General features: G+C 40.8%; 1 protein-coding gene across 2 annotated transcripts in view; it reads left to right on the top strand.

Moving 5' to 3' along the window:
• Positions 1–13,107, top strand: part of LOC106613839 (long-chain-fatty-acid--CoA ligase ACSBG2) — a 40,501-nt gene that overhangs the window by 3,627 nt on the left and 23,767 nt on the right. Inside the window, exon 1 of one of the 2 annotated variants that reach the window (XM_014216499.3) lies at positions 8,127–8,292. The exons of the other annotated variant lie outside the window; for it this stretch is intronic. The gene's annotated coding sequence lies outside the window, so the exon portion shown is untranslated. Of the gene's footprint in view, positions 1–8,126; positions 8,293–13,107 lie in introns of those variants that run through there. 2 annotated transcript variants of the gene reach the window in all.

Below are 13,107 nucleotides of genomic sequence, written 5' to 3' on the forward strand. Positions count from 1 at the left end.
GTGGAACAACCACTTTACAATAGTGCATCTAAATCTTTTAAGGGGGGGGGGGGGGGTTAGAAGGATTACTTTATCCTATCCTAGGTATTCCTTAAAGAGGTGGGGTTTCAGGTGTCTCCGGAAGGTGGTGATTGACTCCGCTGTCCTGGCGTCGTGAGGGAGCATGTTCCACCATTGGGGTGCCAGCGAACAGTTTTGACTGGGCTGAGCGGGAACTGTGCTTCCTCAGAGGTAGGGGGGCCAGCAGGCCAGAGGTGGATGAACGCAGTGCCCTTGTTTGGGTGTAGGGCCTGATCAGAGCCTGAAGGTATGGAGGTGCCGTTCCCTTCACAGCTCCGTAGGCAATCACCATGGTCTTGTAGCGGATGCGAGCTTCAACTGGAAGCCAGTGGAGAGAGCGGAGGAGCGGGGTGACGTGAGAGAACTTGGGAAGGTTGAACACCAGACGGGCTGCGGCGTTCTGGATGAGTTGTATGGGTTTAATGGCACAGGCAGGGAGCCCAGCCAACAGCGAGTTGCAGTAATCCAGACCGGAGATGACAAGTGCCTGGATTAGGACCTGCGCCGCTTCCTGTGTGAGGCAGGGTCGTACTCTGCGAATGTTGTAGAGCATGAACCTACAGGATCGGGTCACCGCCTTGATGTTAGTGGAGAACGACAGGGTGTTGTCCAGGATCACGCCAAGGTTCTTAGCACTCTGGGAGGAGGGGACAAGGGAGTTGTCAACCGTGATGGCGAGATCATGGAACGGGCAGTCCTTCCCCGGGAGGAAGAGCAGCTCCGTCTTGCCGAGGTTCAGCTTGAGCTGGTGATCCGTCATCCACACTGATATGTCTGACAGACATGCAGAGATGCGATTCGCCGCCTGGTTATCAGAAGGGGAAAAGGAGAAGATTAATTGTGTGTCGTCTGCATAGCAATGATAGGAGAGACCATGTGAGGAAATGACAGAGCCAAGTGACTTGGTGTATAGCGAGAATAGGAGAGGGCCTAGAACAGAGCCCTGGGGGACACCAGTGGTGAGAGCGCATGGTGCGGAGACAGATTCTCGCCACGCCACCTGGTAGGAGCGACCTGTCAGGTAGGACGCAATCCAAGCGTGGGCCGCGCCGGAGATGCCCAACTCGTAGAGGGTGGAGAGGAGGATCTGATGGTTCACAGTATCAAAGGCAGCAGATAGGTCTAGAAGGATGAGAGCAGAGGAGAGAGAGTTAGCTTTAGCAGTGCGGAGAGCCTCCGTGACACAGAGAAGAGCAGTCTCAGTTGAATGCCCAGTCTTGAAACCTGACTGATTAGGATCAAGAAGGTCATTCTGAGAGAGATAGCAGGAGAGCTGGCCAAGGACGGCACGTTCAAGAGTTTTGGAGAGAAAAGAAAGAAGGGATACTGGTCTGTAGTTGTTGACATCGGAGGGATATACTGTATACTACCGGTCAAATGTTTTAGAACACCTACTCATTCAAGGGTTTTTCTTTATTTTTACTATTGTCTACATTGTAGAATAATAGTGAAGACATCAAAGCTATGAAATTACACATATGGAATCATGTAGTAACCAAAAAAGTGTTGAACAAATCAAAATATATTTTCTATTTGAGATTCTTCAAATAGCCACCCTTTGCCTTGACAGCTTTGCACACGCTTGGCATTCTCAACCAGCTTCATGAGGTAGTCACCTGGAATGCATTTCAATTAACAAGTGTGCCTTCTTAAAATTACATTTTTGGAATTTCTTTCCTTCTTAATGCGTTTGAGACAATTAGTTGTGTTGTGACAAAGTAGGGATTGTATACATAAGATAGCCCTATTTGGTAAAAGACCAAGTCCATATTATGGCAAGAACAGCTCAAATAAGCAAAGGGAAACAACAGTCCGTCATTACTTTAAGACATGAAGGTCAGTCAATATGGAACATTTCAAGAACTTTGAAAGTTTCTTCAAGTGCAGTCGCAAAAACCATCAAGTACTATGATGAAACTGGCTCTCATGAGGACCGCCACAGGAATGGAAGCCCTGCAGCAGAGGATATGTTAATTAGAGTTACCAGCCTCAGAAATTGTAGCCCAAATAAATGCTTCAGAGTTCAACAACAGACATCTCAACATCAACTGTACAGAGGAGACTGGGAATCAGGCCTTCATGGTAGAATTGCTGCAGAGAAACCACTACTAAAGGACAGCAATAAGATGAAGAGACTTGCTTGGGCTAAGAAACACGAGCAATGGACATTAGACCAGTGGAAATTGTCCTTTGGTCTAGAGATTGTTGGTTCCAACTGCCGTGTCTTTGTGAGATGCAGAGTAGGTGAACGGATGATCTCTGCATGTGTGTTTTCCTCCGTGAAGCATGGAGGAGGTGGTGTTATGGTGTGGGGGTGATTTGTTGGTGACACTGTCTGTGATTTATTTAGAATTCAAGGCACACTTAAGCAGCATGGCTACCACAGCATTCTGGAATGATACGCCATCCCATCTGGTTTGCGCTTAATGGGACTATCATTTGTTTTTCAACAGGACAATGACCCAACACACCTCCAGGCTGTGTAAAGGCTATTTTACCAAGAAGATTACCTGGCCTCCACAATCCCACGACCTCAACCAAATTGAGATGGATTGGGATGAGTCGGACCGCAGAGTGAAGGAAAAGCAGCCAACAAGTGCTCAGCATATGTGGGAACTCCTTCAAGACTGTTGGAAAAGCATTCCAGGTGAAGCTGGTTGAGAGAATGCCAAGCACGTGCAATGCTGTCATCAAGGCAAAGGGTGGCTATTTGAAGAATCTCAAATATAAAATATATTTTGATTTGTTTAACCTGTTGAGGGTAGGGGGCAGTATTGACACGGCTGGATAAAAAACGTACCCGATTTAATCTGGTTACTACTCCTGCCCAGTAACTAGAATATGCATATAATTATTGGCTTTGGATAGAAAACACTCTAAAGTTTCTAAAACTGTTTGAATGGTGTCTGTGAGTATAACAGAACTCATATGGCAGGCAAAAACCTGAGAAGATTTCATGCAGGAAGTGGCCTGTCTGACAAGGTGTCGTTCTTCTTGTCTCTGTTTATTGAAGAGTGAGGATCTTAGCTGTCCCGTGACACTTCCTACGGCTGCCATAGGCTCTCAGAAGGCGGCAAAACGCTGAATCGTGGCTTTGCAGGCTCTGGCTGAAACAAAGTAGCGCGTTTGGGTAGTGGCTGGTTACAGTACTGTGAGACTCAGGCTCGTGCCCGCGTCGACCAAAAGCTTTGTTTTCTTTCCTCTGTTTAGCTAAATGGACATTCCCGGTCGGAATATTATCGCTTTTTTTACGAGAAAAATGGCATAAAAATGGATTTTAAACAGCGGTTGACATGCTTCGAAGTACGGTAATGGAATATTTAGATTTTTTTTGTCACGAATTGCGCCATGCGCGCGACCCTGATTTACCATTTCGGATAGTGTCTGGGACGCACGAAGAAAACGCCGCTATTCGGATATAACGATGGATTATTTTTGACCAAACCAACATTTGTTATTGAAGTAGCAGTCCTGGGAGTGCATTCTGATGAAGACAACAAAAGGTAATCAAACTTTTGTAATAGTAAATCTGATATTGGTGAGTGCTAAACTTGCCGGGTGTCTAAATAGCTAGCCCGTGATGGCTGGGCTATGTACTTAGAATATTGCAAAATGTGCTTTCACCAAAAAGCTATTTTAAAATTGGACATATCGAGTGCATAGAGGAGTTCTGTATCTATAATTCTTAAAATAATTGTTATGCTTTTTGTGAACGTTTATCGTGAGTAATTTAGTAAATTCGCCGGAAGTTTGCGGGGGGTATGCTAGTTCTGAACGTCACATGCTAATGTAAAAAGCTGGTTTTTGATATAAATATGAACTTGATTGAACAAAACATGCATGTATTGTATAACATAATGTCCTAGGGTTGTCATCTGATGAAGATCATCAAAGGTTAGTGCTGCATTTAGCTGTCTTCTGGGTTTTTGTGACATTATATACTAGCTTGAAAAATGGGTGTCTGATTATTTCTGGCTTGGTACTCTGCTGACATAATCTAATGTTTTGCTTTCGTTGTAAAGCCTTTTTGAAATCGGACAGTGTGGTTAGATTAACGAGAGTCTTGTCTTTAAATAGCTGTAAAATAGTCATATGTTTGAGAAATTGAAGTAATAGCATTTCAAAGGTTTTGAAAATCGCGCCACAGGATTCAACTGGCTGTTACGTAGGTGGGACGAATTCGTCCCGCCTGCCCCAGAGAGGTTAACACTTTTTTTGGTTACTACATGATTCCATATATGTTATTTAATAGTTTTGATGTCTTCACTATTATTCTACAGTGTAGAAAATAGTAAAAATAAAAACCCTTGAATGAGTAGGTGTTCTAAAGCTTTTGACCGGTAGTGTAGGTCCTGGATGGCAGGAAGCTTGGCCCCAGTGATGTACTGGGCTGTACGCACTACCCTCTGTAACGCCTTATGGTCGGATGCCGAGCAGTTGCCATACCAGGCGGTGATGCAACCGGTCAGGATGCTCTCGAAGGTGCAGCTGTAGAACTTTTTGAGGATCTGGGGACACATGCCATATTTTCAGTCTCCTCGGGTTGGGGAAAGGCATTGCCGTGCCCTCTTCACGACTTTCTTGGTGTGTTTGGACTATGATAGTTTGTTGGTGATGTGGTCACCAAGAAACTTGAAACTCTCGACCCGCTCCACTACAGCCCCGTCGATGTGAATGGGGGCGTGTTCGGTTCTCCTTTTTCTGTGGTCCATGATCATCTCCTTTGTCTTGCTCACGTTTTTGAGATCTATGTTTGTGAAGGGTCCAGCAATCTGCAGAATTGTGCCATTTGTTCTTGCAACATTTCACAGAATGTATAAAACATCCATGGTAAGTCATTCATAGGGTAATGCCAGAGCGAGAGAGGAGAAGTGGATACCACAGGAAAGTTGATCATGTCAATTAATTTAATGAATTGCTGATGTCAATTAATTGCAGAAGTTTCTCCCTGTCTGTCAGTATCATCGATGCTCTCTCTGTTCAAGCAACTCCTACAGCCTTTCTGAACTGCCTAAAGACATCTGAAGCTGTGTGTGGAAGATGAACCATTGAAATTATCGATTATCGAGAATTTATCGGTAGTGACAGTGTTTTCTAGCCTCAGTGCAGTGGGCAGCTGGGAGGAGGGGCTTTTATTATCCATGGACTTTACAGTGTCCCAAAACTTTTTGAAGTTAGAGCTACAGGATGCAAATTTCTGTTTGAAAAAGCTAGCCTTTGCTTTCCTAACTGACTGTGTGTATTGGTTCCTGACTTCCCTGAAAAGTTGCATATCGCGGGGACTATTCAATGCTAGTGCAGTATGCCACAGGATGTTTTTGTGCTGGTCGTTGGCAGTCAGGTCTGGAGTGAACCAAGGCTATATCTGTTCTTAGTTCTAAAATGTTTTGAATGGGGCATGCTTATTTAAGATGGAGAGGAAAACACTTTTAAAGACCAACCAGGCATCCTCTACTGACGGGATGAGGTCAATATCCTTCCAGGATACCCGGGCCAGGTCTATTAGAAAGGCCTGCTCGTAGAAGTGTTTTAGGGAGCGTTTGACAGTGATTAGGGGTGGTCGTTTGAGCGTGGACCCATAACAGATGCAGGCAGTGATCGCTGAAATCCTGATTGAAAACAGCAGAGGTGTATTTGGAGGGCAAGTTGGTCAGGATAATATCTGAGGGTGCCCATGTTTACGGATTTAGGGTTGTACCTGGTGGGTTCCTTGATAATTTGTGTGAGATTGAGGGAATCTAGTTTAGATTGTAGGACGGCCGGGTTGTTAATATATGAAATATATTATTATTAATGAACTGTTGATGAACATATGAGAACCCATCTGTTGAGTAAAGGTCAACACAAAAGATAAGCTGTAATCAGTAATCAATCAATAAGGCTGTAATCAGTAATCAATTGAGTTACTCATAACCTCTAGTTTAAATAGGTAAATAGGGTCTTGCCAGTGCATAAAATCTCCACCACATGGTGGCAGTACATGTTCATAGTTTTTCCATAGCTGCTATACTGCCATTCAATGTGCTCCTTCTCTTCCACTCATTGTCATTCTTACTATCAACACTAATTTCACCTGGGATTTGAAACCTGAATTTTCTCCAGAGGCCAAGACCTTCACCAGGTGGAAAAACGTTTCTTAAACGGAAGCAAATGGAACTAAACAGGGCGGGACCTACCTGAATTTGTCTAATACAAACTCTTGTTTTAGTTGCAAAACTGTAGTAATGATTACACCACTGAAATACCCTGGGTATACTCGACTTCTTGGGTTTGATAACCTAGACTTTATTCAGACCAAAGGAGGACACAGAAATGTTTTATGATGCACACCTTTTTGTGTTCTCTTAAAAAAAAAAAAATACAGAGAGAAATGTGGTAGGCTACCATAGACCGTATTTAAACAAGGGTGCTGTACAGTGATTAATATGGATTTAGGTTTCCACAAATGTAAGTAATTTTAAGATCTAATAATTAAGCAATGAGGGGATGTGGTATATGGCCAATATACCACGGCTAAGGGCTGTTCTTAGTCACAACGCCTGGATACAGGCCATGGTATATTGGCCATGTACCACAAACCCCTAAGGTGCCTTATTGCTAATATAAACTGGTTACCAACGTAATTAGAGCAGTACAAATAAATGTTTTGTCATACCCGTGGTATATGGTCTGATATTTGACATCTTTCAGCCAAACAGCATTCAGGGCTCAAACCACCCAGTTTATAATGCAAAATATCATAGCCTAAAACACATGTACCACGTTTTTATCATTATTATGGGAACTGCTGGCACAAAAAAAAAAACATTAGCACCTGGGTGAGGTGAATGTAAAATGTTTTATTATATTTTTTTCTACTAATATGGAAATTGTCAAACTACACTTATCTTTCAAGTCACATACAAATCGGTTTTGTCTAGATGGGATACAGCTCTTGTTAAATTGAGGTCAAAAGTCGATTTATTTATTTTAGCTAACTGTAACCTAATTTGCTACATTAATTCTCATAACCTGGGCTGGGTTTCCTAAAACCATCATAGCACTAAGATCATCTTAATTCCATTGAAACTAAATAGATGAAAGATGGTCTTAGTGCGATTCTTTTAGGAAACCTATCCTTGCTGTCTAAGTTCAAATCTAAACCTACTACGAAAAGTCAATTTTTTGCAAAAGCTGAATCCGTTCTAGGCAAAACCATAAAAATCGTTAAAGTCACATGGCCAATATAAATGTGTGGTCAGTATACAAAACTGACCACACTGAGTATATAAAACATGGGCTCTCTAAGTCTAAGGCCCTGCATCTCAGTGCTAGAGGCGTCACTACAGACCCTGGTTCGATTCCAGGCTGTATCACAACCGGCCATGATTGGGAGTCCCATAGGGCGGCGCACAATTGGCCCAGCGTTGTCTGGGTTTGGCCGGGGTAGTCAGTCATTTTAAATAAGTATTTGTTCTTAACTGACTTAAATAAAGGATAAATAAAAACATGGAACGCTTTCGACATCTTGTAGAGTCCAAGCACCAGCGAATTGAGGCTGTTCTGAGGGCAAAAAGGGGGGGAGTGCATTAGGAAGGTGTTCCTAATGTTTGGTATACTCACTGTAAATGTGTCCTTCAATAGTGATGGGCATTCCGAATCTGTTCAGTGAGCCGGCTCTTTTGGCTCCGTTCAGCTAAAAGAGCCGTTCATTTGGCTCCCAAACAGCTCTTCTTTCATTGGCTCTTAAAAATACCTAAAACCATGAAACAATTGGAAATCTCTCAAATAAAGCCTACGAATATGTCATTTCAGATCGTGGCATGTTAGTTCAAATACATTTTTACCGTACCAAATTATTTGATGGCCTGAAAAAAAAAAAAATGGAGGCGAAAAAAATGAATGCACTGCAACAATGTGTGTGGACCAGAAAAAGTCTCCTCACTATCTATTGTTCCTGTAGTGCATTACAATCTTCGGATAATGTTTTAATTGTCTTCCGTGCAGATAATCGTTGTCTGAAGGTCAAAAAGCAGTAGTGATAAATCAGGGTGCCAAATGAACGGCTCTTTCACAGATGTGATTTGGTTTAAGTCTTTAACCAAAAAGAGCCGTTCGTTCTGCTTCTCAGTACCTGGCGTGTACACCTGCAGGCTAAGCCAAGTAAACCGACTTCCTTTCCCTTATGAACTCTTAAACAACTTCGGCGCTAAAGTTTGCAGCAGGAAAAAGTTGGCTTGTTTTGCATTGACGGTAAGCTCCAACATTACTTTAATTGACATTAATAAACATAAACACAAGTTGGCCTAACGATAGCGTGTGCTATTCTTCATTCGCTACAAACTACATGCCATGCAATGGCTGTCATATTGTTGTGTAGCTAAGGTAGTTTACCAGTAAATACAGAGAGCTACTTATAGTTAACAATTTTGCTCAGAATTTAAATGGAATATCTTAATTGAAATTGTGACACTTGTACTTGAACCAATTTGGTTAGCCTTACAATTAGCCATTCTCCTAGCTCATTTTCTTTGCACGCGCCGACCGGTAACTTTGTCAGCCCGTGCACCTTCAGCGAGTGGATGCGCGTGTCATTCGTTTGATAAAAACATGTTAACTTGTTTTCTATTTTTCTAAATGAATTTTATTTGACATGCCATGTTTTTTTTCCTCGATGAAAATAATGCCCACCTCTGCCGACCTTTTACCTCCATTTGATCATCATGCCACGTAAGATCATAAATTCTCTAAATAAAAATACACCTTTCTATTAATCTGAATACTTGTAGGCGTGTGGTGATGTCTGGTTTCCTATAGTCCCCATTTATAGGAAAACATAACTAGCTAATCATGTTATTGCTAAATTAATTTAGTCAATGTGCAGTCAACCAGCTAAATACATTTACAGGTCTAACGTTACTCAACATTTAATTTCCACTTGCTGTACAGTACACGCAATGAGCCTCGATTCCCTGTACGGTGAATATGGCGATGTCAATGAACTGCAATAACCTCGCTGGATGCAGCAGCAACTCAGCCTCGCGTTTTATGGGGAGATGGCTCACCAGAGGTCATGTGATAGTGCGGTGGGTTTGCTTTTCTCATAGCAATTGGCTGATGCGATCTTGCTATACATCTGGTTTCTTCTTTTATTAATGGACATCTTCATTTTCCTGTGAGGATCTTGCTATACATCTGGTCTCTTTTATTAATGGACATCTTCACTTTCCTTTTAGGATCTTGCTATACATCTGGTCTCTTTTATTAATGGGCATCTTCACTTTCCTGTTAGGATCTTGCTATACATCTGGTCTCTTTTATTAATGGGCATCTTCATTTTCCTGTGAGGATCTTCCTATACATCTGGTCTCTTTTATTAATGGGCATCATCGTTTTCCTGTGAGGATCTTGCTATACATCTGGTCTCTTTTATTAATGGGCATCATCATTTTCCTGTGAGGATCTTGCTATACATCTGGTCTCTTTTATTAATAGGCATCTTCATTTTCCTGTGAGTCATTGTTAATCCCTCAAAGTTGGTTGACTACATCAAGCTGTCACCTTGCAAGGTTCTATGTGATAATTCAAAACATATCTCTCCATTTCCCATGACTTTCAAGTTCTCAGCAAACAGGGTTGCCCAGTTGGGAAGTTCTTTCTCAGCCTTGGTATCATTAGCTATGGGATCAGCACTCACCCTCTATGCATTTGCATTTTTGCAAATGCAGTCACTACCAGATTAACCATATCCTCTGTCCTCGGTGTTTAATAGTTTCAACAAAAGCTGAGGTAGTTTTTAGGGATGCATGATATATCGGTGAACATATCGGAATCGGACAATATTAGCTAAAAATGCCAACATCAGTATTGGCCCGATGTCTAGATTAACGCTGATGTGCAAAACCGAAGTCAAAGCTGACCTGCATACCTATATAACGTGAGTAACACACATGACATAATGACGCCACGTAAAATTTTGCGCTACACGTGCAACAACGCATTCCTAACCTAGCCCACAATGTCTGTTGTGTGGATCGAGCAGTCAAGAAGTTCAACAGTCATTTGAAAGAGTAAGACATCTTCAGTGAGACAACTCAAAGCCGAAATCCATTAACTGCAAGATAATGGAATTAATTTCCCTTGACAGTCAACCGTTCTCTGTCGTGGGTGATGTTGGCTTTCGCGACTGGTCGAGTACCAGTACACACTACCAAGTGCGCTATTTTTCAGATGTTGCCCTACCGGAGTTACACAGTAATAGCGTCACTGCTATTAGTTTCACGGCATACTATGGAACACCGTTTGGGTCTTTGCGTGTCAAAAATGATACACGTCAAATAACACTATTTGACGCGTTAAATAAGCTTTACATTTGACACGTCAAATTACACAGTTCTACTATAGAATGTTGTGTGTTCTGAATTTGCACGTGCAAGCCAAGCGCCACCACTACTATCAGTAGCACTGTCAAAGCTGCCCAAAAGTCTACATACACCGGCCACGAATGATGTGTTTACAATACCGCATTGGTAATAAAGCATTATTTGTTTGACCTCAACTTCTGGGGTAGCTAGCTAGCTTTAGCTTGGTCCCTAGCTAGCACCAATACAACCAGCCTGAAAACAATGGCCAGTAGAAACTAGAAATGCACCGATATCACATTTTTGGCAGATATCCAATATTTTCCTTGCCAAAAAAACGATACCGATATTTAAAAAAATTGCAGCCTTTTAAGCATTCTAGTACAGTTAAATAGTCAACACGCATATGGACGCAGCGGTCTAAGGCACTGCATCTCAGTGCAAGAGGCGTCACTACAGTCGCTGGTTCGAATCCAGGCTGTATCACACCAGACCACAATTGGGAGTCCCATAAGGCGGCGCACAATTGGCCCAGCGTCGTCCGGGCCGTCATTGTAAATAAGAATTTGTTCTTAACTGACTTGCCTAGTTAAATAAAGGTCACACACACACAACACTGGCCAAAAAGCTTTTTTGTTGGCATTTATGTATGTTCCCATTACCAGTAAAACATGATCAAAACCTATTTCTTTCACTTACTTGCTGTGCTCTTTCGTTGTTCATTTGTTCAGTCGTTACATTCTCAACCAGGATTTCTATGGAACGTCATTTGAGTCTGCGTGTCGAAAAAGATACACATCAAATAATACAACATAATCTGTTTCAGTAGCTATAGCTAGGTGTCATCTAAAATAACCCTAATTGATAAGACAGTTCTTATTTGATTAATGGTTGTTGGACCCATCTATGTGAAGCTAGCCACAATAAGGATTAGCCACAAGTGGGCTTTGCAGTTAGCCTTCAAAATAAACGAATGGTAATTCTACCATTTGTATTCATTTGCATCACTGTCAATGACATACTTTTATTTTGAAGGCAAACTGTAAATTCCTCTATTGTGCCTAATCCTTATAGTGGCTAGCTTCACAACACTACTCGGTCCGGTCAAGCCTCACTAACCAGATGAAGCTAGCTGGCTGCTAATAATGTTAGCTTTGGGCAACAGGATTATGTAGCTGGCTAGCTATTTATTTTCATGATCTGAAGTTCAATTTCAATAGGCGAACAACAAGTGGCTACCTAGCTAATACTTACTCACAAGGATTCCTAAATGTTCTTCTCCAACACTGTGTTTTTGCATTATTTAAACCAAATTGAACATGTTTCATTATTTATTTGAGACTAAATAGATTTGATGTATTAAGTTAAAATAAGTTGTTCATTCAGTATTGTTGTAATTGTCATTATTACACATTATTTATTTATTTATTTATATATATATATATATATATATATATATATATATATATATATATATATATATATATATATATATATATATATATATATATATATATATATATATATATATATATATATATATATATATATATATTATATATATATATATATATATATATATATATATATATATATATATATATATATATATAATGACAATTACAACATATATAAATAAAATCAGCTGACTTAATCGGTATCGGCTTTTTTTGGTCCTCCAATAATCGGTATCGGCGGTAAAAATCATAATCGGTCGACCTCTAGTGTTAGCCATTTAACTGTACTGCAAACATTTTTAATATTGGTTATCGGTATCGGGTTTTTTGGCAAGGAAAATATCGGATATCGGCCCAGAATTTCATATCGGTGCATCACTTGTAGTTGTACTTTCCTTATCTTGGTCATCCAGTTTGAAAGGAAATTGGAGAGAGAAATGTGTGAAGAAAATGCACATTTTAGTGGCCTTTTATTGTACCCAGACAAGGTGCACCTGTGTAATGAGCATGCTGTTTCATCAGCTTCATGATATGCCACACCTGTCAGGTGGATGAGTTATCTTGGCAAAGGAGAAATGCTCACTAACAGGGATGTGCACACAATTTGAGAGAAATAAGCTTTTTGTGCATATGGAACATTTCTGCAATATTTTATTTCAGCTCATCAAACATGGGACCAACACTTTACATGTTGCATTTTATATTTTTGTTCGGTTTAGTTACAAATAATTGGTTGACTGCAAATTGACCGCAAGAACCCCAAACAGGCTAAAACATAAACATTTCAAACCTTGCTTACATTTGTCTACGATCACATCTCTCTATGCGTGGGAATACTTTGGAACAGATTTCCAAAATTAAAATCACTTGGAGCTGATTTTCTGGTATTTTTAGTCTTATGTCCAACAATAAAATATTTTTAAAAAATGCCCTGCAGTAGGCTATTGAATAAAGCAGTGTTGGTTGTGTGCATATTTGTTCATAGAGGAGACTGTTTTGATGTTTTAACTAGCTAGGTTTCCATCCAATTGGCGATAGATTTTTATACAAACATTCTAAAATATGCGCATTTTCCCACCAGTTGTGGTTGGATAAAAGTAGTTAGAGGAAACATGGGGAAGTAATGCTGCTTTAAAAGTTGGTCAACTTCATACAAAGATGGCGCAGATAGACATGGCTGCCTTGTTTCTCGCTCCTAAGCAACTTTGCAGTATTTATATATATTTTTTTATTTCTCACGCTATTAGCCC

The sequence above is a fragment of the Salmo salar genome, chromosome 10, assembly GCF_965601325.2.
Source record: "Salmo salar chromosome 10, fSalSal1, whole genome shotgun sequence".
Classification (NCBI taxonomy): domain Eukaryota; kingdom Metazoa; phylum Chordata; class Actinopteri; order Salmoniformes; family Salmonidae; genus Salmo; species Salmo salar.